Source organism: Pinus tabuliformis, chromosome 4_1 (assembly GCF_031772625.1).
Source record: "Pinus tabuliformis cultivar Carrire ecotype Pingquan chromosome 4_1, CPIR1, whole genome shotgun sequence".
In the NCBI taxonomy this organism is placed as follows: Eukaryota; Viridiplantae; Streptophyta; class Pinopsida; order Pinales; family Pinaceae; genus Pinus; species Pinus tabuliformis.
In genome coordinates, this window is record NC_142303.1 from 204,889,642 (window position 1) to 204,917,419 (window position 27,778).

Below are 27,778 nucleotides of genomic sequence, written 5' to 3' on the forward strand. Positions count from 1 at the left end.
AGAAGATTTGATAAATAGACTTCACAATCTTCTGGGTGACAGGTAACAATTGACCTTGCTGTTGGTTGTCTAATTCCAGGATATTTCCTGAATTTGCAATCCAATATTATTTATATATATAATTTTTATGTTTGAAAATATTTAAAAAAAATAACTAAATTATTAGAGATTCTAATTTCAACCCTGTCAAAACCATCGCTCCAAATATTCTAGTTCAGTTTCACTGAATCCAGTTTAAATAAAATTTAACTCCAATCATTTATTACTAATATTTACAATATAATCTTATTTAAATAATCTATAATACTCCAAAACATAAAAACAATCTTCTACTCCATCATTTTGTTCACCTCAATTTTTTTTATCAGACTTATTCCTCTACAGAGTTCTTTTCCCGTCGAAAATGTTATCATAGTTGTGAAAATCTCCCTCTGCATCTAATTTATATTCTATTTCTATGTTGTTATTCGTTAGTTGCTATAAGAATCCAAATACATATAATTTCTATGTTGTTATCCGTTAGTTGATATAAGAATTGAATTGATCTGAACATGGCAGGTAGCCATTGATTGCGGGACGCCTTCCATGGAGAAGAATGGAGGAAATTGTAACTTACTGTAAAATGAGATACGCAGCCAGTACCTCCTCTTCACGCTCATGAGTCTCTCTGGCCAGTCTACTTCCTAGTGCCAACTTGATTAGTTAAGCATAAGGATTTTGGAGGACCATTTAATTACGACCATCGTTTATTAGGACCATCGTTTATTGGGTATTATAGTCAAAAGTCTCCTCCTACAATTCCCATTCTTACTTTTGTCCACCTGCAAGGTGATGATGGAATAGTATCATGAATGGAGAGTCTTTATGGTCTCTGAGATTTGTTAAGCATAAGGATTTTGGAGGACCATTTAATTAGTACCATCGTTTATTAGTCCTTGCTATCTGGCCAGGGACTATAGCAATCGAAAATTGTGATTCTAGCCAGTCATTTTCATGGATAACCTAACTTTATCCGAACTCTTTAAGGATCACCGTGTAGCTTTATAAGGAAATCGGTTTAATCATCTTATTTTGCCTCTTCAAGAGGCAGGGAGGCTAAAATCATATCATATATTAGTATGTTCCTTTTGCATTTTTGAGAATTTTTGAGGGAGGTAAACTAATTCTAATATTAGTTTAAGGCATTAAATGTTATGAATATGCAACAGTACATGTAACTATATTATCTACCACTTCACCGCCACTGCATGCATCGCCACTGCCTGTACGCCTGCCTGCACTTCGTTTACATCCACCACTTCGTTTACATCTAAACATGTGTAATATATGTGTCATACATTCGTCGATATGCCGCCGGATGTTTACTATGCCACCGCCTATTTGCTATGATATAAACCAGAGATAACAGGAAGAAGAGTAATTCATTTTATTACAGAAGCCGGGACGCTTCGCTAGGACTTACGCCGGGCACCGAACTCGATGAACACAGCCCTTAACTTTTCCGGGCACCAAATGACTTCTATCTACTTCTGCTTATGGATGGGTTGAGCTGCCCTGAGGTCTTGCTTGGGTTGCTTGGGTCTATCCAAGCAAATGAAAACGGATCAGGAAAGAATGGTGGTCACACTGCCATTTCCTAGATGTCCAATCCCTTGCTAATGAGATAGAAAGACTACAGGTACGAAATCAGGTTTTCTGCGTTCAGTCAATCTACTCAGAGTGGATGAGACAGAGCATCTTTCTACTTATTGATGAAATCCCACGCCCCCACCTTTGTCGAAACCATATCCTCTAGTATGGAAGTGGAAGTCAGCGGATAATGGTTGTACTCCTATTGTTTTATGATTGTTCCTGCATAAGCCCCAGAGAGGGGCGAGCCTCTTCGGGCCATTTCTTGAGCTCTGGCAATCGGCGGTCCGAGACGGGCTGCTATGAGTGAAACTCTTTAAGTGAAACTTGACTTCTATGAGTGAAATTCTTTAAGGCAAATGATAGAGTATAAGCATCTCCACAGATATCGCCGGCTGCCGCCCTGCCTTCGCTAAACCTTCAGGTATATCTCCCACATTATTATTCTTTTATCTCCTTTCATATCCTCTGAGCAAGCCCATATCTCATCCGCTAGACGACCTAGTAGAAGCAGCGGCTGTGAAAGAAAGAAGTTTTAAATTTTAATATTTAATAAAATTGGGATCTACATTTAATTCCTACAACATTTAAATGAGTTTTCTTTTAGATTTACTTGCCTATAGTTTCGCAGCTACATAATCGATCAATATGAATAAAAGGCAGTCAATTACTTTGAGTTAATATTGGAATAGTCCGTTGTACACCAACTAGTACATAACCCAAATTGATACTCTCCTATGCATGATGTAATGGATATATACAATAAAATTTGTTAATGGAATTTATATTATTAAAATAATGCATATATACAGTAGCTGGATATAAAACTAAGGAACCAGAGCTTCATTATACCATTGAAGTGTTTTGATACACATGCATGAAGTGCGCTTACGTGTAACCATGCCCTAAAGCACTAATACCAGCCCCGCCTTCAACCCTTTCTTTATTGCTTGATCCACAACTGGCCCATAATTGCCTAACTTGCTAACAACCCTCCCTCTTGCCCGACTCATTCTCAATTTTTCTAACAACCCTTCCTCTCGCCTGGCTCATTCTCAATCACTCGACCCACTTACTCTGTCGTTGTGATTTCTCATAGCATGAAAATCCCCAGTAATCATCAATGGATTTCCCCTCACCACAGAGGCCTAAGATACAATGTCATTCCGGAGCGATTCCCTCTGAAATGAGCTATTCTCTCCATACACAATCGAGACCCAACAACTCAAATTATAAGCAATGGCTCTCACCTAACAATGCATGATCTGGTCGTTTTGATTCAGAACGGTTACATCAACATGCTTTCTTTCTTCAAGGGTTGCCGCCTTCCCCTTCTGGAACCCTCTATTGCAGCTGTTGCTCTCTTCTAGGTTGAGGAAGCAGGGAAGAAGGCTTTCAAGAAGGGATTCGCAATTAACGCAAAAGAAGGGGGATTCATGACTAAACAAACAAAGGATTCGTGCTCGCTAGCATTTGGTCTTAATTCAACTCCTATGCCTCCGGATCCTATCCTGCTTACCGGAATGCGGACTCAAGGGATTCGAATGCAATCACACGTAATTGCGGTTACTCTTGCCTGGTGGGAAATGCATGCACTACTACTGACACATCAAATGCATACAAACTCCTACTAGGTTTTTTTTAACTTTATTAACACACTCCTCGACATACATGAAATCTTTGATACTTTACATATATTTGCTACTATGCAAAGTTTTGTAGAGTATATTCAAAAAGAATGTCAATAAAGAACGGGTTGTGTTTAAATGATAACTAAAAATCTTATATATGATAGGAACAAATAATAAATTATAAATAATCTTTAATAAAATAAAATGCTTTTAATAAAAAAATTTAACGTTTCTTATTTGGTTTAAGACGGATTTCTCTTGCTTTTCTAACTATCTCAAAACTTTAATCTCCATTTTTGGGCAAATCTTTGTATGGACTCTGCGAGCAAATACAGAAGCCTAAAAAAGAAAGCTGACAAATTTAAGTATGTGGCCAATTCTATTGTTTTGGTAACAGCTAATTTCTTGGAAGTGAAGATTGAATGCTTTGGTTCTTTAGCTTTTCCTAAATTTGACCGAGCTAAACTCAAGTGCTTTTTAAATATAGTACGACTTTATCCTAGACTCTGCAAACTAAGTGTTTTCTACTCTCTTAGGACAGTGATTTTCAAATATTACTAACCTTTATTAGACTCGGCAAAACTAAGTGTTTTCTACTTTCTTATATCAGTATTCTCCCCGAAGAAAGTACAGTAAGATCTCTAATTGGTTGTCTTAACAAGGGCGTGCGCCTGCATTACTTTCTATTCCTCTCGTCCTTCTATAAATTCCTCCTAACTATTTTATGCGTTCTGTACTTTGTCCCTTTAACATAAAGATTGCTTTGAGTGGACGTTCTTCGTACTATCTTCTAAGGCGTTCATCTACAATGGTGGCCATCATGCAAAGTTGCAAAACTACTATTGATGGATCGCAATACACGACCCTAGTTTACCCCGCCACATCTCAACAATACTTGTTGCTTCCTCCGAATAGAGTTGTTGAGCATCTCTATTAAAAACTTTCGGAAGAGTGGAAACTCAGTACACTCGGCAATCCTATTCGAATGTTTAGCTTTTATCAATTTGTGCCCAACCTATATCAATACTGGGAACTTAAGGCTCATTCCAACCCTTACTTCGTTGAGGAAGGATGAAGAGTGATACGCAACAAGAAAACAAGTTGTTCACCGCAAGTTGGTTGTAGCAGAGATGAGCCTCTTTATCTCTTTTATGATATGTTTTTAAAAGAAAATCAGTTGAAACAAAGCTTTCTGAGGTATTTTGTGAAAGTATCTCGTATTTTGTTGGATACTTTAGCAAACACAGTTTTATTCACTGCATGCTATGAAGTGTATATATCTTATTCCTCAATGTTCAAAGTTATTTTACTTTCATGATCTTAAGCAAATCTAGCTAAAAACCTATTCTTATGTGCATTTAGACGCAAGTCATATGTTCTTTCCTTCATAAGCCTCACCGAGCAAAAGGCAGGGACTAGCTGCGATGCAACCTCCCTTGTTGGATATTATAGTCAAAAGTCTCCTCTTACAATTCCCATTCTTATGTTTGTCCACCTGCAAGGTGATGATGGAATAGTATCATGAATGGAGAGTCTTTATGGTCTCTGAGATTTGTTTGGTTGTAATGTCATCTTTGCCATTGATTTATTTTATAGAGTTGTTTTTAATGTTAAGGAGTTTTACATGGTCAGAACTTATCCCTCAACTTAAGAGTGGAGTCGGAGTCTTTGTATTCTCTTGGTTACATGAAATGTTTCTCTCTATACTATGTGTTTTCAAGTGCCTCCGATGAAATTATAATATTTAAAATTAAGTTTGTAGCTATGTATTTGAAAGGTTTATTTTTTAATTTTATTTTTTAAAAATATTCTATTTTTTTAATTTAAATTTTATAAAAATTGAAAATGGAAATCAATTGTGAAAACAAAAATGTTACTAGACATGTTTTTTCTAAGGGTTAGCGCAATTGGTCAAGATGGGTTCTTGCCAGGTGAGAGGTCACAGGATTAATTACGGAAAGCTCTTGGGTCAAGTCTTGCAGTAGGTCGTCAGTCAAGCCCAGTGTGCCAACCTTTGACTGAAGGTAAAAAAAAAAAACGTTTCCTATTCAATTTGTTAGAATAATATTTAAAGACACCATCCACAATAAAACAGTCATTCTTTCAAAGAATATATAAACTACCCTTAATCTAAATTCAAAATAAATCTAAAAACTAATTATATATATGAATAGACTATAATGAAAAAGGAATCTGTTAATTTAATAAATCTAAAAACCAATTATATATATGAATAGACTGTAATGAAAAAGGAATCTGTTAATTTATTTTCAACCACTTTAGTATCCAAATGGGACGGAACCTGCTATGCAGCTTGTCCAATGAGAAAATTCATTCAAAACCTTTTCATATAGTAAAATCTCGGAACCTGCTATGCAGCCTGTCCAATGAGAAAATTCATTCAAAACCTTTTCATATAGTAAAATCTCATTTTTTCTTAGACGAATAAATTCTGCCGAAGACTATCTGCAAATATATATTTTATGTACCTCGTTCCTATGCACTGGGTTTGATCATGGTACACAGTTGTATTAGAGGACTCCATTTGAGCTTTACAACTATAATTTTTTTTTTCAGATAGGTTGGAATATCTCTATTTTTATGGTTTACCTTTTTTTACAGATAGGTTGGAATATAAGGAGTTTACTTATTAAATTGTTGTGTTTTACATTTGCTGTAGGAATCTATTTAGATTTTGGCTTATTAAATTTGAAATTTATTGATTATTATCAAATTTATTGTCTGAGTCTAATCTAATTAAATAAAAGTACTAATTTAATAGCATATGTAAATATAAAGTACTTAAATATATTAATAAAATTGAAATGATAAAGCAAATAAGATGAAGCATATCATTACTATTATACTTAATAATAACTTAAATATAAGTAAATGATTACAAAACCTATAAAAATATACTATTAAAACAACTAATTGTAACTTTGTATTTATAAATTTTATATCAATACTTCTGAAAAAAAAAAAGTAAACTCTAAACATGAAAACAACATATGTGTAAATGACATTCTTATATACAAAATAGTCCTTATTATTGGCATTCTGATTAAAGATGACTTCTTCCCATGAGAAGGAGTCTTCAATTCCCCTTTGCCTTTTATGAGGAGGTTAATTTAGGAGTATGGATCATGAGAAAGGGGCTTCAATTCCCCTTTGACTTTTAGAAAGTTGTTAATTTAGGAGTCTGGATGATCCAGGTCTTAATTTTTATTTATTTCTATTTTTATTTTTATTGAATTTAATCTTACATATACCATTTATGACTTCCTTCCTTTATATCATAATTTAATTTGTTCCTAATATTTTTTGCAGTGCTAATTTCAATTGTTTTTTCTAGTAATCTCGTTTTCTTGTGCTAGGAGATGGTTTATCTCCAGAATTAGCACAAGCATTACCATCTTCCAAATAAACATGGCAGGTGGGCATCGATTGAGGAACGCCTTCCATGGAGCAGAATGGAGGAAATTGCAACGTACTGTAAAATGAGATACGCAGCCAGTACCTCCTCTTCACGCTCATGACTCTCTGGCTAGTCTACTAGGACCATCGCTTATTGGATACTAAATTCAAAACAATAAATTCAAAATTCTCCTCTTACAATTCCCACTCTAATGTTTGTCCACCTGCAAGGTCGTGATGGAATGGAGAGTCTTTATTGTCTGACATTTGTTTGGTTGTGATGCCATCTTTGCCATTGATTTATTTTATATAGAGTTGGTTTTAATGATGAAGGAGTTTTACCTGATCACAACTTATCACTCAACTTAAGAGTGGAGTCTGAGCATTCTATATTTTTTTGTTACACTAAATGTTTCTCTTTATAATGTTTCTCTTTGTGTGTTATAATATATGGTTTTTTGGGTTTGAGATGTTGTAATTATAATATTGAATATGGTTTCTTATATTCCTTAAGTTCTTTGAAGCTATGTATTTGAAAGTTTGTGTTTTATTTTATTTTAAATTTTATAAAAATATTTTATGTTTTTTTAAATTTAAATTTTATAGAAATTGAAGATAGAAGTTAATTGTGAAAATAAAATTGTTTCAAGAAATATTTTTTATCGAGTTTAAAATAATTCAAGTAATATCATCTCACAATAAAATAAATTATCTTTTATTCAGATTCATTCAGAGCGTTTTCATATATTGAAAGCTCAGTTTTTTGTTAGACAAATAAATTCCGCCCGAAACCATTTGCAAGTATATATTTTATGTACCTCGTTCCTATGCACGGGGCTTGAGCACGGTACACGGTTGGTATTGGAGGACTTTTGCAACTATAAAAATCTTTCACAGACAAGTTGGAATATCACTATTGTTATGAATTTTAAAAATGGTTTACGGTGGGAAACCGTTGGAATTTTCTAAGGGGTTCACTTAACTAACAAATTTTAATTTAATTGGTTCTCATTTGGTGTAGGAATCAATCGGCCGATTATTGAATGATTTTGAGATTTATTGATTATGATCTAATCCGTTGTTTGAGTTTTCTAATTTAATTAAATGAAAAGTGTAATTTAATATGTATAAATGTAAATGCAAGTATATAAATATATTAATAAGATTGAAATGATAAAGCAACTGGAATGAAGCATATTATTACGATTATAACTAGCAATAATATAAATATGAGTAAATGGTTACAAAAATCCATAATAGTAATATTAAAACAGCTAATTATAGTTTTGTATCTATATATTTACATGTATATTTCTGAAAAATAAATGTAAGAATATAAACTCTAGACATGAAAACAATTTCTAGTGTAAATGACATTTTTATAGAGGAAATAGTCCTTAGTATTGTTAGGCTGATTAAAGATGGATTTTTCTCATGAGAAAGGGCCTTTAATTCCCCTTTAGTTATGAATTAGGAATCAAGATCAAAAAAGAGTCCTCAATTTTGCTCTATTTTTATTTTTATTTTCATTCTCCCTCATTAATCTTTTCATTGAATTTGACGTTACATGCATAATATGTGACTTCTTTCACTTACTTTACATCTTAATTTAATTTTTCCCTAATATTTCTTGTAACTTCTAATTTATCTTTTTTCTTTATATACTCAACTTCTAAGAATCTCATTACACACTTTTCTATAGCTTTTTGTCCACTCTAAATGTTGAACATTTCTTGTGCTAACACATAGTTTGACTCTAGAATTCGAAATTCACACAAGCACTACCCTATTTATTCCCTTCGTCTTCCACATTAAGTCCAATAAACATTTAAGGATATTAAAACAATATTTTTTTTCATTTGTAGTAATGATGAATATAACTCCTTTGGCTTAGATTTGTTGATAAAACAATAATTTTTGTGTGCTCCCATGCTTGCTCTAGCACTTTCATCACTCATCATTTGTGGTCAATAGTCTCACTTCCGTAAGTCATGTTTAACTTTCTTGTTTTAAGTCTAAGAAGGAATGACTATATATTCAAAGTGACGAGCTTCCTTTATAGTAAAAGCACTACTTTCAATGAATTCTATAATTTACTATGTTATTCCTATTTATCAAATAGGATTTCACTCTAACTTTCTTGTTTTAAGTCTAAGAAGGAATGACTATATATTCAAAGTGACGAGCTTCCTTTATAGTAAAAGCACTCCTTTCAATGAATTCTATAATTTACTATGTTATTCCTATTTATCAAATAGGATTTCACTCTAGTTGTTTAAGTATAATTCAATTTAATTCGCTAATAATGATTTTTCATTGGAAAATTAATAGAATTTTTAGCCATTGGCTAAGACAAGTTTTCATGAGTAAAGAGTATGAAATTTTGATTCTAAAAAGAGTGAACATTTCACTCTAATGTACAATATAGAAAATTATTTTGAAACTTTTGATATAAAATTTTGGAAGTTTTTTAGAGAATGAAAACTCAAACAAAAAATATAAATTCTTTTAAAATAAAATTTGATTTGATTTGAAAAAGGATAAAATGTAAAAATGAAAGTTGAAACTCTAAAGAAATAAAAGAAACTAATGTGTGTTTAGGTCTCAACAATGTTGGAACACCTATAAAGACATGAATATATGGAAACACCATTCAATCTTTCATGTAACAAAAAATGATATTCTCAAACATAAATTAAGCAAATTCCCAAACTTCAACCATTAGCTAGTTAAGCTAAAGGGAAAAAACTAGTGGAGTTAATTCTTTAAACCATGCTCCAAGTTTAAGGCTATAACCATGCTCAAAAAGTTAGTTTGGTTAGTGATTTTAATATTTTTTAGGCAATCTTCTAAAATTCTCATGATGTAGTTCTATTGTCCATGGGAATCCATAGCCCTAGCATATTCACCCCAACATCATAAGCCTTGTTCTATTTTGCATAGACTAGACAAAGACATATGCATTTCCCTCAAAAAATAGGAACTTCCCTTCCCTAGGTGTTTCTTTCTTTCTGCCCTTTAACAATTAAGCTATGAGGAAAGAAATAACTCTTTCAAGATGGTGCAAATGATGCATTTTTCGAAGAATTGATTAATTATACCTAGGTTATAAGATATCCTTTTAATAATTTTTCAACTTTAAATGTTTGGCTTGTCCCCATTCACACAAGATCAATCAATATTAATGTGAGTAAATACAATTTTTTTCCGAACTAGTTAATTTGCTGGCAATTTGAATCTATATTATTCTAAGTTATTGTGCTAATATGAGAATTTTCAAATACTCGTTACAAGTTCTAATCATAGTCTATCCCTCCCTAGTTGCATCAAATCAATCCATATTAAGCTTTCATGACTTGGTATGTCTGTCATAAGCTAAAATGTTCAAGGAAAAAATAGAGTTATAAAATGCAATATGCTAAAAGAACATGTACTCACCCTTCTAAAAATAAAAATAAAAAATCAAAAGTTCAAGGTTAAAATAGATGATAAAAGCATACTATGAATTAACCCATTTTTGATTTCAGGAAATATAATAATTTTGAAGAGATATAATAATTTTGAATGATAAATCATTCATGCATGCTATAATGAAAACATTATTCCAAAATCCAAAGGTATGATACATGATCAAGGAAAAATTAGTGTTATGAAATGTAATAGGATGAAATAGCATGTACTCACCCTTCTAAAACATAGAAAAGAAAATTCAAAATCTCAAAGTTAAGATAGATGAGAAAAGCATAGTATTAATGAAACTCACTATTGATTTCATCAAATATAATAGTTTTTAATGTTAAACCATTCATGCATGCTATTACAAAAACATTATTCCAAAAACTAAAAGTATGATACAATATTTTATATAAAACATGCTTAAATCCAAATCAAAGGTTACTGTGAAATTTGAGGGAAAAAGATAACTTCTATGCAATATTCCAAAAACATTTATGTATAAGTTTCAACCAGTACCTAAAATAAGTTTTGTTTAGTAATTCTTTTTTATCAAACCCCCTTTAACACCACATTTATCTATTTTGTATTCATCATATTTATCTATAAATTCAAATCAAATCTTATACAAGTTAAACTGAGCTATGAATCCAAAGTAAAAACTTACTCTTGTATTTGTATTTAAAATATAAACTCATTCCACAACTTCCAAAAGTTAACAATCATCATTATTCTATCATTAAAAATGTGAAACCATCATTATTCTACTATTAAAAGTGTGACACTTTTGAATTGAAAATTTTGAGCTAAGATTTTAATCTAAACCAACTCATCTAATCATTAAACCAAATAAAACATAAACAAGCCAATCACTGAATCTCAACCATCTATTGTAACAAAATCAAACAAATCATCACGAAATAATACCAATGCACAATATACCAAGTCATTCTTTGTTCATCATACAAACCAATTGTTGTCACTGTAAACCTTGATTAGATATATTTCAAAAACTATACGCTACTTATTTTTAGCACACTTGCATATGTACGCACTTCCTCTGTTGAATACCTGCATACAGATCTCAAGTCATTGACTACTAAGATATTCGTCAAACTAAATCACTGGGCGAGTCACTAAAAATTGAATATCATCAAATACAACAATACTAAATTATTGAAAACCCAATCATAATCCACAACCATCTCTCATCAATATACCAAGTCTTATTTAACCTAATCAACACTATCAAACACAACGTATCATGATAGAGAAATCATCGACAAACAACAACAATCATAACAGAATTGATCAAATGTCATCAACAAGTCATACTCCAAAAACCAAGCATATGTATGTGGCTTTCATAAAGCGCATTAGTGTGTATATGCACTTTCCATTCACAACACAAACCTACGAATCTGCACCAACTCAAAGCCCTTCACTGAATATATACGCAACTACCCATAAGTTCATATGCGTATGTACGTGACTAACTTGAGTAAAAGTAGCGTACAAATCTGAAATCATTGAATTATACTTTTGTTGCACAATATAACATCTATTAAACCTAAATTCTCATCATACACATTGTTATAGTCACACATCATCATATCATCATCATGGATCTATCAAACCATAAAAATATTAAGCAATATGTATTCATTTAAGATATATCAGATCTGATCGATCTCCATGTTCCCTGGTGCACACTTGTTTCAGATCAAATCATTCATAAATAATCCATCACTTACATACATAACACCTTCATGTCCATCCCTTTATATGACATTAGCCTTAGCCAATACCATAGGTGATTCCCTTAGTAATTCCATTGGTATTCTTTGACGGGATCAAATAATTGTTGACACACTCATTACTATGGGTCAATACCATGGTAAAAGCCCCTAGAATTCAAGTGATGATGGTGCTGATTTTGTATGCAATTTTTCTTCACAATACCTGCGTATGTACACGACCATTATGCATAGGAACTTTGTATACTTTCCCAAACTTCGCCTTTATCATACATCTATCTCTGAACTTGGCATTCCCTTTTCCATTACCTTTGTCACATTTGAACTGGCTTGCATACTCATCATGTTACCATAATGTTGACATCTTTTTCAAGTAGGTTGCCATCAACGACGACACATTAGCCATAATTCCAACAAAAAGTGTATTGAACAATGATTAAATATTGTTGTTAATGTAGAAATTTTGAGTTGGCCAATGCATATTTGGACCTAAAATGTGCACTAGCTCCCTAGGGTTTCTTCCTTTTAGTGTCTACATCGAGTTTGTCATCTATTGCACCTCTGTGATCTATGACCTTAAATAAAAGGAAAGGAAACGAGTACCAATTTTCTACAATTTTTTTTGTAGAAATAGAATGTTTCTAATAATATATGGGGAAGAAACAACTTACAGAATGCCACTAGTAACTAAAGTACTAAGATATCTAATAGAATTGCCATTTGTTAGATGTCTTCTTTTTGAAGGGTTATCAAAGAACAACCTTATCTGGTGTCACATATTCTAACAATAAAATATGAGGATTAAACCTTAGGATTAGTAATCATTCATGTGTAATTATGAAATTTGCATAAAATAAAGAATAATAATAGAAAACATGGAGTAGAAAGTAGATCTAAAACAAATAACAATTACCAAAGTTTGTTTACCAATGATAAAGTTTTTATTCAAATATTAGCACTTGTGGAGAAGACCCTATAAGAATGGGTAAAGGGGGCATCCTCCTTAGGAGGGTTCTTCTATATCCTTAATCTACAATTCAGGTGATTCCTTATCTCCAAACTAGTTGAGCAATCACAAAAAGAAAAATATATGAGGTTCTAGTGCAGAAAATTTAAATGTCACAACATGAGTGGTTGGATGATTATAATGGTCATGTGTAATGAGAAGACAAAAAATATCTATTTATAATAAAATTATAAGTTAGATCTGAAGTGGTAAAATAATAAAATATTCATTGGACCAAATCAAGATCTAAGATATTTTGATATTTTTTCATTATTTGTGAGAGGAAAAGATCAAAGAAATGGTGTAAAATTTATTTAGATAACTAGCCAAAAAATAATGATTTGAGTTAATTAATAAAAATGGGAAAAATGATAAGAAAGAATTAATAAACAAATGGGTTTATTAAATTACTTCAAGGTGAAATTCTTAAATAAGATAGAAATAATTTATAAATAATGAATCACTAAATTATTTCTATGAGAATGTTTAAAGGATTAAGGAATAATCAATAAATAAATGATTTTTTTTTTTGGTCAAGTAAGAGTGGAGTCTTCAATTAACCGATAAAAATATTACATATGGTACACATTTTTTCAAGTGTAAAGACCAGCATAAGACAGACCCGTTACTGGTTAACAGACAATAGGTTCAACAAAACCCAAAATCATACATCGCATCACGGAGTTTCAAAGACTCAAAAGCATATGCACACAGGATTCCCGACTTGTGATATGTGATTTCCCTTTTCCACCGTTGATCTCATCCACTAGATCAATGGCTATCGCAATATCGCATCGCACAATCAAGTGATTTCACCTCTCTCTCATGAAAAATGCAAAAATAATCGGACTTCAAATAAATTGAAACTGCACCGAAAATCTTCTCGGGTCCACTCGCCCAAGCCTAATCGCTTAATCACCATTGTCGAACTTACCCTCAATCTGACATTTAATACTTCCTCCGATCAACAGAGCTGCGTGGTGATCTAGCACCATAGATCAAAACCCATTTGATCTGACGGTCTATAATGACATCACCTCGGACCACTTACATGACATTTAACATCCTTAGGGAGCCGATAAGGATTAAACCAGTTTAATCTATAAATGTTCGGGTCTATCCATGAGGTTAATGTTGGACCCCTTTCTAGCCGGATATCAGTTGGATGACTAAGGCCATTAAATCCTATGGTCTGCGGCCCTTCATCTAGAAAACAGGTTAACTAGCTCTTGACCCCCGTAGTTGACTATGACGTAAGGAGTGACTGTGGGATCGATGGTTGGTGTAGAGCCTCTACTTTACACTTGATTATCCACCATTACCTACAGTTTTCCCTCATTCATCTCTCACTTTTGCCTCATTTTCCTTGCAAACCAACCCAGATCATTACATTATATGACTTTAAGCATGATTAAGGAATTTTGCTAATGTATGACTGTTTTGTTTAGATTTTGACATATTTACAGGAATTCCGCAGCCATCTGCTGATTCCGCAACCATCTGCTGATTCCGCAGCCATGTGATGATCTTGCAGCCTTTTTGTTAATCTCAAGGTTCCACGTGTCATTTTGCCAAATGAGCCACATGGGCCCTTAGGAATCAAGGTGCTCGAGGTTCCTGTGCTATTTGTTCAGCCATCCACGTCATCTGTACCTCCGGTCAATGAGGGTCAAGTTACGGTCAACAAAGGCAGCTTAACGGTGATGCGTAAGCTGTTGGGTCACGTCAGTTCAAACGGTGACTTGTCCGTGTTACGCGGGTTGTGGGGGACATAATCCAACTCTGGATTCAATGCCCATAACGACCAGAACCTCCAGCTCATCCACGCAGGCTTATGACGTGTTATTGAACCTTAATTACGCATGACAGTTAGTTTATTTTTCAGTTTTAGCTGTACGCATTAGGCCATCTTTCAGATGCCTATAAAAACTTGCGTCTGCGTACGCTTATGTTACTTTTTAGTTGCTATGTTTTATGAACTCGTTATCATTTTAGTGCATTCCAAAACTCTGTTTTAATAATGCTGTTCTAGCACTCTTGACTGTAATTTTCTGCACATGGAGTTATAGAAGCAGTGATGTTCTGAAGTTTTCAATACCTTGAGTCTTCTTTGGGTTATATGAATGGAGGGCCCCTGTTCATGTTAGCCTTGTATAGTATTTTATGTTCAGCATTTCCTTATTTCCATTCAGCATTTCCTTTTCTTGACACATGTACAGCGTAATTTACTTTCATGTTATTTCATTTCCAGCCGTTATGTTAAGCTGATCAGCATTGTTCTTTTGCAGGTTTTTAACCCGGGATTGCTTGTGTGTTTGTGTATTTGCTTTATATCTAGTGGTAGTTTCAGTTGACAGATTCAAAGTTGTTGCCTTTACTTTATTTTCATAGCTGATTTTTAGTTTTATTTCTCAAATCTGTCTGCTAACATATGAATGGTCTCTTTATTATAAATTGTCTATCTTTTAGAGATCAGAATACTAATAACTTGCAGCTGGCTTTGGGTACTTTTTAGACTAATCTTTAACTACTTTCTAATCGTGCTTTACACAGTACTATGTGTTAGAGGCAGAGAGTTAGAAAGAGCAAAACATTATAACTAGTCTTTAAAGTAGATTTTTCTCATTTTTATCATTTCTTAGACTTATCTTTAGCTACTTCCTAATCGTGTCTTACACAGTACTATGTGTTAGAGGCAGAGAGTTAGGAAGAGATAAACATTATCATTGGTATTTTAAGTGATTTTCTTACCTTTTATTTGCAGCAGCATGAATGGTGTCTAATGCCATTAGAAAGTGGTTCTTTGCTTTCAGTTCATTTTAATTTATTTATTTCGTTCAAGCTTTTCCTTTTCAGCAAGTAGTTAGAAACCACTAATCACACACCTTCACTCATCTAGAATTCACCTTACACACACCATCACTCATCTGTTTATAAATACATCACTCCATCTTAGGAAGATAAATTAACCACAAACAACACCCCAAACGACAAAAAGCCCTAAGAGGTTGCTTAAGTACATATAGTACACCTTCACTTCATCAGCTTACGAGCCCCGGGTTGACAATTAATGACATCAATTTAGGAACACTAAATTGACTAAACATTTTGGCGCCGTTGCCGGGGAAGTGAAATTAAGTAGCCATATTCTTAGAAAGAAAAACATAAAAATTTCAAGGAAAGAAGTTGATAACCTATCAAAGTATGCTCTCCTCTTGCACTGTAAGGTGATCTGGAGGATCAGAAAAGAGAAAGTTATTAACTCGGTAGTTTCTTGAGTATGCTATCTTCTTGCACCTAGAGTGAACTGGAAGATGAGAAAAAGAACTATTAACTTGACTTGAAGAAAAAAATAATAAAAAATGACATGCATAGAGCTAGAGATTCTAGAGGAAGGTTTTTAGCTAGAGCTCAAAGTTCAATTTTTACAAGTCCATCTGCTTCAAGGGATAGACAAGAGACACCCCCCTTATCTCCAACCAAAACTCCTAGTCCTAGAATTCCTGGAATTCAAGAGCCAAGAGTTGACTCTCCTACACCTTCTATTGAGTTTGAACTAGGAAGAGACTCTTCTCTTTCTCCTACAGAAAGACCAATTGTAATTGAGGAATTGGAATCATCTGAAGAAGAAGGAGAAATCTCTTCTCATTCACCTTTTGTAGAGGAACCAGAAGATTTTGAAATCCCTAGGAGAATCATCATGGCAGAAGAAGAAGGAGGTGGTAGGGGTAGAGGTAGAGGTAGAGGAGGAGGAGGAAACAACAATAACAATAATGAAGGAAGAGGTCCCCTTGGAGGAGGAAATAGAGATGGGGATAATTCATTTGGGTTTCCCATTGTTAATGAGGATTCCCGAGCCACTATGAAAAACATATCACCATCTGTCCTCCCTAACTTCCATGGGTTAAGGACTGAGGACCCTGAAACATTCTTATTCGAGTTTGAAGTGGTGTGTCGAACTTATGACTACCTGAATGACTCTCAGAAACTCAAATTGTTCCCTTCAATTCTGAAGGATCAAGCCTTGAAATGGTTCATGGGGTTACTCACTCAATCCATTAGGACTTGGGATGAAATGAAACAAACATTTTTGGATAGGTATTTGGACTATTGTATGCCTACTAATCACAAGGACGAGGTTTTTAAAATGATACAAAAAGAAGATGAGAGCTTAGAAGATTTACTTGAAAGATTTCAATATAACTTGAAAAGAGCAAAAATGAGTACCTTGGATGAAGAGACCTTAAAAGCCCTCTTATTAAAAGCCATTAGGGATGAATGGATAGACATCTTAAACATGATGGGGAAAGGAGATATTTCTCAACTTTCTCTCAATGATATAGCAGAACTTTGTATCCATCTCTCAAGGGGCAAATCAAAAACTCAAAAAGGGCCTAGAGATCCTTCTCTCCTTAGGGCAAATAAATCTGCAACAGGATCAGTGAGTAGGGCTGAAATCGGCAGTATGCTTCATGAATTTAAAACTGACATCTTAGGGAGTGTTAGTGAACAACTTGATACCCTTAAGATTCACAATAAACAAAAAGCAGAAGCTGAGGCTTTAGCTATCTTTTGCCCGAAGTGTAGAAAGAAACATGCTTTAAGGGAATGTCCCTTAGATGCACACGTTGTAGAAACATGTGTAATTTGCTCAGAAACGCATGAGACCAAGGATTGTCCTTCAATTCCTGGCCTCAAAGTAGTCTTTCAAGAGGATCCAGATACACTTGAATCTCTCTGTTTTATTGCAAGGAGACCTTGGCAAGGACAGCAGAATCAAGGGTTTAACAACTCTATGAATTCTCAATCCCAACCAAATTGGAATCCTTGGCAACAACCTTGGCCTCAACCTCAAAATGCTTTTCAAGCATGGATGCAAAGCATGCAAAATCCTTATGGGAGATTTGCTCAATTCTATCAATATCCTCCATCATTTCAGAATCAGCAAGCTCCACAACTTCCAAACCAAGGTCAACAACTATCATTGCCATACCCTCAACAACAACAACCTCCTCCACAAAATCAAAATTCTCAACTATCACTTCAATCCCAGCAGAAATCAAATCAACTTCCCTCTCAGCCATTACCAAATCCAAATAATAGGAACCCTCAAAATGCTTACATGATGGAAGGTCAACCATTCCCTACCTATATGGTTGTTCCTCTCAATGAAGTACAACTCAGATCAGGTAGAATCTTAGATCAACCTTCTACAAGTGTTCAACAACCAAGCATTTCTGAGGAAGAATCTCTCAAAGTCAATAAAGGTTCTGAAGTATCACTTCAAAACCAAAATACCCAAAAAGAAAAAGAAAAAGAATCAACCTCTACAACTCCCATAGTTGAGCAACCTACACCTGTAGCTACACCTCCTTTTCCTGAAAGATTGCAAATTGACAAAGGAGTGGAAAAACAGATATGGGTGCCTGACTATAGTTTCCTAGATGAATTGAAGAATGTCTGTATCAAGATCCCCTTGTTACAAGCCATTAAAGAAATTCCCATTCTAGCAAAGACAATAAAGGAGTTGAGTTTGAAGAAAATAGGAAAAAGAACCAGAGATACTAAAAGGATACATCTAGTTGGAAAAATTGCAGACATAATGATGGGTAAGATTACCATGCAAAAATATGTGGATCCTGGTAGCCCTATTGTCAAAACTCATATTAATGGGGTTGAAATCCCAAATACTCTAATTGACTTAGGAGCCGCGATCAACATCATGAGTAGACAGACCATGGATCAGTTAAATCTTCCTAACCTTCTCTTTACACCTACTTTACTGCAACTTGCAGATAGATCAATCATTAAACCTGATGGTGTATTGGAAGATATTCCAGTCTCTCTAGATTCTTGGGAATATCCAGTTGATTTTATGATTTTAACTCCCAAGAACAATCTAGGAGGACATCCTCTTATTTTAGGAAGACCTTGGCTGGCCACAACTGATGCTTTCATAAGTTGTAGGTCTGGGGACATGTATATATCAGATGGTAATTCCACCAAGAAATTCAATTTGTATCCTCCAGCAAAGGCAATAACAGAAATAGGAGAAGATGAGTGGGTTGATGATGAGGATACTATTCAACCTGTTCTAACCATCTCTGAAATCAGTGAGGATAGTCAAATTCTAAATACATTAGAAAATTTTGAAATACCTTTAGAATATGACTCTACAGAGTTTCAGTTAGATGCAGACATTGAATATCTTTCCTCTAGACAGATGTCTCTCTTCTCAATGGAAGAGTTTGGTAGTTCTACAGTTGAAATCCTTCCAGGAAAAACATTGAACATTAACAAAAACTTGGGAAGACCACAACAAGAAGAATTAACTAAACTGTTGCAAAAACATTCCACTGCCTTTGCATGGGAATACACTGACATGAAAGGAATCGATCCTAAGACTTGTATTCATCACATCTATATTGAAGAAAATAGCCGACCTATTAGGTAACCACAAAGAAGGATGAATCCAAACCTTAGGGAAATCGTGAAAGAAGAACTCCAGAAATTGCTCAAGGTAAACTTCATTTACCCCATTTCAGATAGCCAATGGGTTTCTCCCTTGGTTATAGTGCCCAAAAAGAATGGTAAATGGAGAGTTTGCATTGATTATCGAGAATTGAACAAGGCAACCTTAAAGGATCATTTCCCTCTACCTTTTATTGATCAGGTACTAGACACTTTAGCAGGTAAAAAGTATTTCTCATTCTTGGATGGTTTTAGTGGGTATAATCAAATTCAGGTAGCACCTGAAGATCAAGACAAAACCACATTCACTTTTCCTTGGGGAACTTTTGCCTACCGAGTACTCCCTTTTAGATTGTGCAATGCACCCGCTACATTTCAAAGGGCTGTATTAGGAATCTTTTCAGATCTGATTCATGATTGTGTAGAGGTATACATGGACGATTTCACAGTTTATGGTAATACATTTGAAGAAGCTTTGGAAAATTTGGAAAAAGTACTGGTAAGATGTAAGGAAACAAATCTTTCTTTAAGTCATGAAAAGTGTTTTATGATGTTTACTGAAGGGATTGTTTTAGGACATCATATTTCAAAAATGGGATTAAGGTTGATAGATCCAAAGTTGAAGTCATCTCTAAGTTACCTGTTCCAAATTGCCAAAAGGATGTTAGAAGTTTTCTTGGGTTTACTGGGTATTACAGAAGATTTATTGAAAACTTCACTAAGATAGCATCCCCTCTTTTCAAATTGCTTACCAAGGACTGTAAGTTCAAATGGGATCCTGAGTGTCAATCTTCCTTTGAAGCTTTAAAAACTAGAATATCTGAAGCACCCATCTTAAGGGGGCCAAATTGGAAACTCCCTTTCCACATTTCTACTGATGCTTCAGATACAGCTCTAGGAGCTGTTTTGGGACAAAAGGATTTGATCCCTTATGCCATTTATTACACAAGTAAGAATTTGACTCCCACTGAGTTAAATTATACTGTTACAGAAAAAGAGTTCTTAGCTGTGGTACATGCAATCAACAAGTTTAGACACTACATAACCGGCTATGAAACCTTTGTCCATACTGATCACTCTGCCATAAGATATTTAATGAACAAACCTGTCACTAATGGTAGAGTTACAAGATGGCTTTTGCTTTTACAAGAATTCAACATTACTGTGTTAGATAGACTTGGAAAACAAAACACAGTAGCTGATTTCTTGTCTAGAATCCAAAACACTAATGAAGATTCTCCAGTAGAAGATAAGTTTCCAGATGAATACTTATTTGCAGTGACTACCAAGACTCCTTGGTATGCAGATATGGCTAATTATCTTGTTACAGGGAAGCTTCCTCTACACTTATTTCCTAATGAGAAAAGGAAAATCATTCAGGAGAGTGCACATTATTCTTGGATTTCTAATGAATTGTTCAAAACAGGGCCAGATTGTATAATCAGAAGGTGTGTTCGGGAAGATGAAATGCCTGACATCCTTAAGGCATGTCATGATGAACCATGCGGCGGGCACTTTGCTGACAAGAGGACAGCCTATAAAATCCTTTCTCTAGGATATTATTGGCCTTCTCTCTTTAAAGATGCAAAGCAGTATGTTAAAAGGTGTGACAGCTGCCAAAGAGTTGGGAAACCAACTCCTTCAAATGAAATTCCTCTACAGCCTCAGATATGCATCGAACCCTTTGAGAAATGGGCTCTAGATTTCGTTGGACCAATTAATCCTCCATCAAAGAAAAAGAAGTATATACTGGTTTGTACTGATTATGTTACTAAGTGGGTAGAAGCAAAAGCATTGCCTTCTGCCACTGAAAATTCAGTTGTTCAATTTATTTTTGAGGATATTTTCACTCGTTTTGGTGTCCCAAGGGAAATTGTGACAGATCAGGGCAGCCAGTTTACATCTAAATTAATGGAGAAGCTGATGGAGGAATATAAGATCAAGCACAGAACATCTACTCCATACCATCCACAGTCAAATGGCCAAGTGGAATCTACCAATAAAGTTCTTGAAGGCATTATCACCAAGACTGTTCATCTTCATAGAAGAGATTGGGCGGAAAGGCTCCCTGAAGCCTTATGGGCCTATAGGACTACATGGAAGAACACAACATGACATTCTCCCTATGAACTTGTTTATGGGAAGGAAGTCCTGCTCCCCATTGAGTTCCAAATCAAGACCTTCAAGATGGCAGTCCAATTGGGAATGAGCCTCTCAGAAGCTCAAAGACACAGAATGGACCAGCTAAATGAGCTAGATGAAATAAGACAAGATGCAATTCTAAGGACCGATCTAGTTCAGCCCCAAAGATCTAAATGGCATGATCGTCATATCAAAGAAAGAAAGTTTCAGAAAGGAGATTGGGCTCTATTGTTTGATTCAAAGTTCAAAGACTTCAAAGGAAAGTTTCAAACTCATTGGCTTGGGCCATATGAGATTGATGAAGTCTTTAGCAATGGAGCAGTTAGAGTGAAAACTATTGATGAATTTCATATTCCTCTTATTGTGAATGGCCATCGCTTGAAAATCTACCAAAAGTCATTCTCAAAAGAAGAGTTTGTCAAGTTGTTTAAAGAAGATTCTGCAATCAGGTTGGTGGAGAAGGATTCTTCTCCTCCATCAGCCTAATCTTTGGTTTTTGAAAAAAAAAAAAAAAAAAAAAAGAAAAAAAAAAAAAAGAAAAAAAAAAGAAAAAGAAAAAAATAAATAAATGTATGAGCCTGAAAACCAATCTCTGATTGGCAGTCTCATGAAGAAAACCTGAGGTGAAAATCAGGGTCACCTGACACCTCATGTTTTCCAAAAAAAAAAAAATCTCTCTCTCTTCCATCTCATTTCACCATTTCATCCACCTCATTCACTATCTCATTCATTTAATCACTCTCACCTCACCTCATTTCTTTCCATCCTTCCATCCATTCATTAATCCATTCATTACATTTCATTCCATCAATAAAGTCATTTTTTTAGACAACTAAAGTTATTTTGTGCAGCCGAAGGGTACCACTGCAGATTCCGCAGCCATCTGGAGATTCTGCAGCCATCTAACGATTCCACAGCTCTCTGCACCTGCATAAAAAAAACACAGTCTGTTTGAAAAGAAATTTACAGTTCAGAAGTCATCAACAATAAGTGGAAACGAGTCATGCAACAACAATAAAACAATAAAGGGTTAGTGGAAAAGAATCAAAGGCAATCCAAGTGCGGATCTAAGGTATGATCTAAATCCTAAACTTACGATTATCTCATTTTGCAAAGTTTCAGGGTTATGTTTCTTGCCATTTAATGTAATGATTACCAGTTTTTCCCATCATACGACCAAAAATCCACGTATCCCCCACACTTATCGGTCATGATCCTCACGATTTTGAAACTCAACTGCGGCTGCTCCTCCATTAAGATTTTCGTACCTAAGTGACGTAGACTACTGTACTACGTCTCTCTAAGTCATAATCCCGCAGCCAAGTGTGAACCTATGACCGAAACCTAAGGACCTAACCGTTTCTACCCATCATTTCATAACCCTCATACTCTCGTATCATTCCATTCATGCTGTTTCATTTCCGCAGTTCCCTTATTCCGCTGTGCTCACTACGCTGCTACCTCAGCCATACTATGTTTTATGTCTTCCTCTCTGCTAATTCAGGTTATCAGTGAACGTATGTTACGGCTGTTATAGTAGAGCCGTAAATTTACCGTGTTAGGGCCACTGTTGAAGCCGTGTAACCTTTTTTCCAAAAGTCTTAGAACAGAGCCATAGAGCCAATGGGTAAACTCTTGAGAGCAGAACCCGAGGGTTCAAAATTTCTAGAGGGATATCCTCAAGTTAAAGAGGCTTTGCAGAAAGCAAACTGGCTCCAATGCATCCAGAAATTCAGAGGTTACCACAGAGAGGTTACGAAGGCCTTTGCACGTTCCTTCAGAGACAAAGATAATCAATTGGAGATAGGGGACCTGAAGTTTACAGTCACTGAGAGCAGTATTGCACAAGCCACTTCACTCCCACAAACTGGAGAAAGATGGTTTAAAAACCGATCAGTACAAGACCAACAGTGGAAGCAAATCTTAAAGAACCCAGGTATGGATACCAGCATTTTTACAAAAGGGATTCCTGTTACTTATGTCAAGGAAGAATGGACAACTTTACTGTTATTAGTGCAAAAATTCTTTACTTGTGAGGGAAGGTTTGGAGTTTTATATGTTTACCATGCCAAAGTCATGATGCATTTCTTAGGAGATGATATTAACCTTCCATATTTTCTACTCTCAAGTCTTAGAAAAATGTGTTCAATTGCCCAAAGGAACCCAAGAAACATTGAACCACATCTGTATCATCATGGTCTTGTTAAGATGCTAGTTGAGGAACAGTTGAAAGCAAAAAGAGATACCTGGGAGAAATTTCTTGTGAGAAACCATTTTGAAGAAGCAGGAGAAACCTCTGTGCCTAGAAAGAGTAGAAGAAAAAGAAAAGAGGCTACCCCTGAAATTGTTGTCCAAGAGGAAACTGTCCAAGAACAGATTGAAGAAGAAACTGATGTCCATCATTCTGAACATGAAATTGATCCTGAGCCTGCTGTGGACATTGATCAAACAGCTCAAGGAATCATCACAGAAACCCTTTCAGAACTTGCCCAAGAAGTTGCTCAAAAGAGAAAAGAGAGTAGGATGAAACAAAAGAAAGATAAAGGCAAAGCTGTAGCTCAAGAAACTTACGCTACTCCTGAGAACTCTAGTGAAGAAGATACTCAGCCCTTAGCACAAAGAATGGCCAAACTCCATGAAACTGCCCTTTCCAAGGAGGTGGAAAAACAAAAACAAAAGGCACAAAAAGAAAAATAGAGTACCACCACCGTAAGAAGAAGCAGCAAGCTACAAAGAAAAGTAGGGGCCACAAACGGTAAAAGGTCATTCTTTATTGACTTGAGCACACCTCAAAAAGGTGCTACAAGTCCTGACTTTGAGAAAAGCTCTCCACATGTTGAGCAGGTTGAGACTAGTCCTCCACATGAGGAAAGTCCTTTTGAGCATGAGCCTGAATTTGAGCATGAGCCTGAATTTGAACATGGATCTGAATTTCAGTATGAGCCTAGCCCAAAGCGGTCACCAGAGGTTGACCCTGATCAGCAGAAAGTTTATAATTACCTGGAGACGCTAGAACAAGCAGTTGCTGGGCCATGTCATGCTCAACCTTTGGAGCAGCAAGTCCAATCACTGAAGCAGGAAATATTTGAGCTAGAGGTACTAAATCGCCACATCAAACAAGAAAATGAAAAACTGAAGATACAGAGCAATGTGGACAAGATGGTTCAAGATAACACCATGCTTCATATGGGCCTGTGGCAGAAGGAAAACAAAAAGCTCAAGAAGAGATGCAGGAAATTAAAGAGAGCTTTGATCAATCTGAAATTCAGGTGTTTGATGAAAAGACCAAGAGTCAATGTGGCCACACAGAGAAAGAAGAGAAGGCTGGATGTCTTAGCAGAGGCATCCCAGCAGGTGGATTGAACCATGTTTTTGATTGCATGAGGACATGCAATGCCCTCGTAGTGGGGGTATGTAGAGCCTCTACTTTACACTTGATTATCCACCATTACCTACAGTTTTCCCTCATTCATCTCTCACTTTTGCCTCATTTTCCTTGCAAACCAACCCAGATCATTACATTATATGACTTTAAGCATGATTAAGGAATTTTGCTAATGTATGACTGTTTTGTTTAGATTTTGACATATTTACAGGCATTCCGCAGCCATCTGCTGATTCCGTAGCCATCTGATGATCCCGCAGCCTTTTTGTTAATCTCAAGGTTCCACGTGTCATTTTGCCAAATGAGCCACATGGGCACTTAGGAATCAAGGTGCTCGAGGTTCCTGTGCTATTTGTTCAGCCATCCACGTCATCTGTACCTCCGGTCAACGAGGGTCAAGTTACGGTCAACAAAGGCAGCTTAACGGTGATGCGTAAGCTGTTGGGTCACGTCAGTTCAAACGGTGACTTGTCCGTGTTACGCGGGTTGTGGGGGACATAATCCAACTCTGGATTTCAATGCCCATAACGACCAGAACCTCCAGCTCATCCACGCAGGCTTATGACATGTTATTGAACCTTAATTACGCATGAAAGTTAGTTTATTTTTCAGTTTTAGCTGTACGCATTAGGCCATCTTTCAGATGCCTATAAAAACTTGCGTCTGCGTACACTTATGTTACTTTTTAGTTGCAGTGTTTTATGAACTCGTTATCATTTTAGTGCATTCCAAAACTCTGTTTTAATAGTGCTGTTCTAGCACTCTTGACTGTAATTTTCTGCACATGGAGTAATAGAAGTAGTGCTGTTCTGAAGTTTTCAATACCTTGAGTCTTCTTTGGGTTATATGAATGGAGGGCCCTTGTTCATGTTAGCCTTGTATAGTATTTTATGTTCAGCATTTCCTTATTTCCATTCAGCATTTCCTTTTCTTGACACATGTACAACGTAATTTACTTTCATGTTATTTCATTTCCAGCCTTTATGTTAAGCTGATCAGCATTGTTCTTTTGCAGGTTTTTAACCCGGGATTGCTTGTGTGTTTGTGTATTTGCTTTATATCTAGTGGTAGTTTCAGTTGACAGATTCAAAGTTGCTGCCTTTACTTTATTTTCATAGCTGATTTTTAGTTTTATTTCTCAAATCTGTCTGCTAACATATGAATGGTCTCTTTATTATAAATTGTCTATCTTTTAGAGATGAAAATACTAATAACTTGCAGCTGGCTTTGGGTACTTTTTAGACTAATCTTTAACTACTTTCTAATCGTGCTTTACACAGTACTATGTGTTAGAGGCAGAGAGTTAGAAAGAGCAAAACATTATAACTAGTCTTTAAAGTAGATTTTTCTCATTTTTATCATTTCTTAGACTTATCTTTAGCTACTTCCTAATCGTGTCTTACACAGTACTATGTGTTAGAGGCAGAGAGTTAGGAAGAGATAAACATTATCATTGGTCTTTTAAGTGATTTTCTTACCTTTTATTTGCAGCAGCATGAATGGTGTCTAATGCCATTAGAAAGTGGTTCTTTGCTTTCAGTTCATTTTAATTTATTTATTTCGTTCAAGCTTTTCCTTTTCAGCAAGTAGTTAGAAACCACTAATCACACACCTTCACTCATCTAGAATTCACCTTACACACACCATCACTCATCTGTTTATAAATACATCACTCCATCTTAGGAAGATAAATTAACCACAAACAACACCCCAAACGACAAAAAGCCCTAAGAGGTTGCTTATGTACATATAGTACACCTTCACTTCATCAGCTTACAAGCCCCGGGTTGACAATTAATGACATCAATTTAGGAACACTAAATTGACTAAACAGTTGGGATTTACTTCGGCATTTCAACCAGGTTCAAGCACTTCCATTCTCTCATACTCCCGCTAGTCTACTAATCACTGATGATCCACCATGTCGATCCGATGGTCCAGATCGATACTTACCATTAAACATCCACTAGTACTTAGATTGAATCTCTGCCTTTCATTTCTAAGCTCCACCTTATATGACTTAATCCTGGCCACCCGTCACGAACAAATATCGTATGTTGATCTTCTAGATCCAATGGTTATTGTGCTTCAACACTTCACTTCTTTACTATTCTCTTCATTTGAGTTTTTACAGGTAGGAGTTACTGTGGCTCAAGGGCTTCCGCTCTCTCCTCCTTCTGCTAGTCTTCCTCCTGCTCGTTGTTCATGGTCTAGAAGAGCTCCATATCTTTGGCAGCTTGACGTTGACAATCATCCCTCAGTTTACCAGAGGGTATAGAATCCCAATCGTGCAAAATATAACTTTCCTTACATAGCACTCCTTCATTCCCCAGACGATCAGCTAACATGTTGACTTTTCTTCACACATGAATGAAGCTGGCAGTTCTTAGGGTTTGAAAGTGGGAATGAATACTCTGAAAGACTTGTGATAGCCTCCAATGTTTTAACACTTTTCTAGGTGCCGTTCCATTACACATTTTCTTGGCCACATTAATGACCAATTCAGAGTCAGTTTCAATGATGGAATTGTGTAAATTTGACTCCACGAGGATTTCCAGGCATTGCTCTAAATCTCTACCATGTTATTGGTGGAAGTTCCCAAATGACTGTGAAATATATCCTTTATGTTGCCCTGCTCATCTCTTATGACACTGCCAAATCCATCCATCCCTAGGTTGCCCTTAGAAGCCCTGTCTATATTGATTTTCAAAAAACCATGAGGAGGAGGTTGCCAGATATCTTTACCAGCAATTTTTATGCTCACACCCTTGTCAATGCCTTGGGGAACCAGAGAATGGAGACCCAACTGTAGCAGTATGCTAGCATCCTAGTGCGATGGAGGGTCCTCAGGAATTTTCCACATTAGGGCTCCTACTATATCTTTGAG

General features: G+C 35.5%; 1 pseudogene; it reads left to right on the forward strand.

Annotated features, from left to right (window-relative positions):
• LOC149174932 (large ribosomal subunit protein uL3-like) overlaps positions 1-27,169 on the forward strand; it is a 138,607-nt pseudogene extending 111,438 nt beyond the window's left edge.
• The last annotated feature ends 609 nt before the right edge of the window (positions 27,170-27,778 follow it).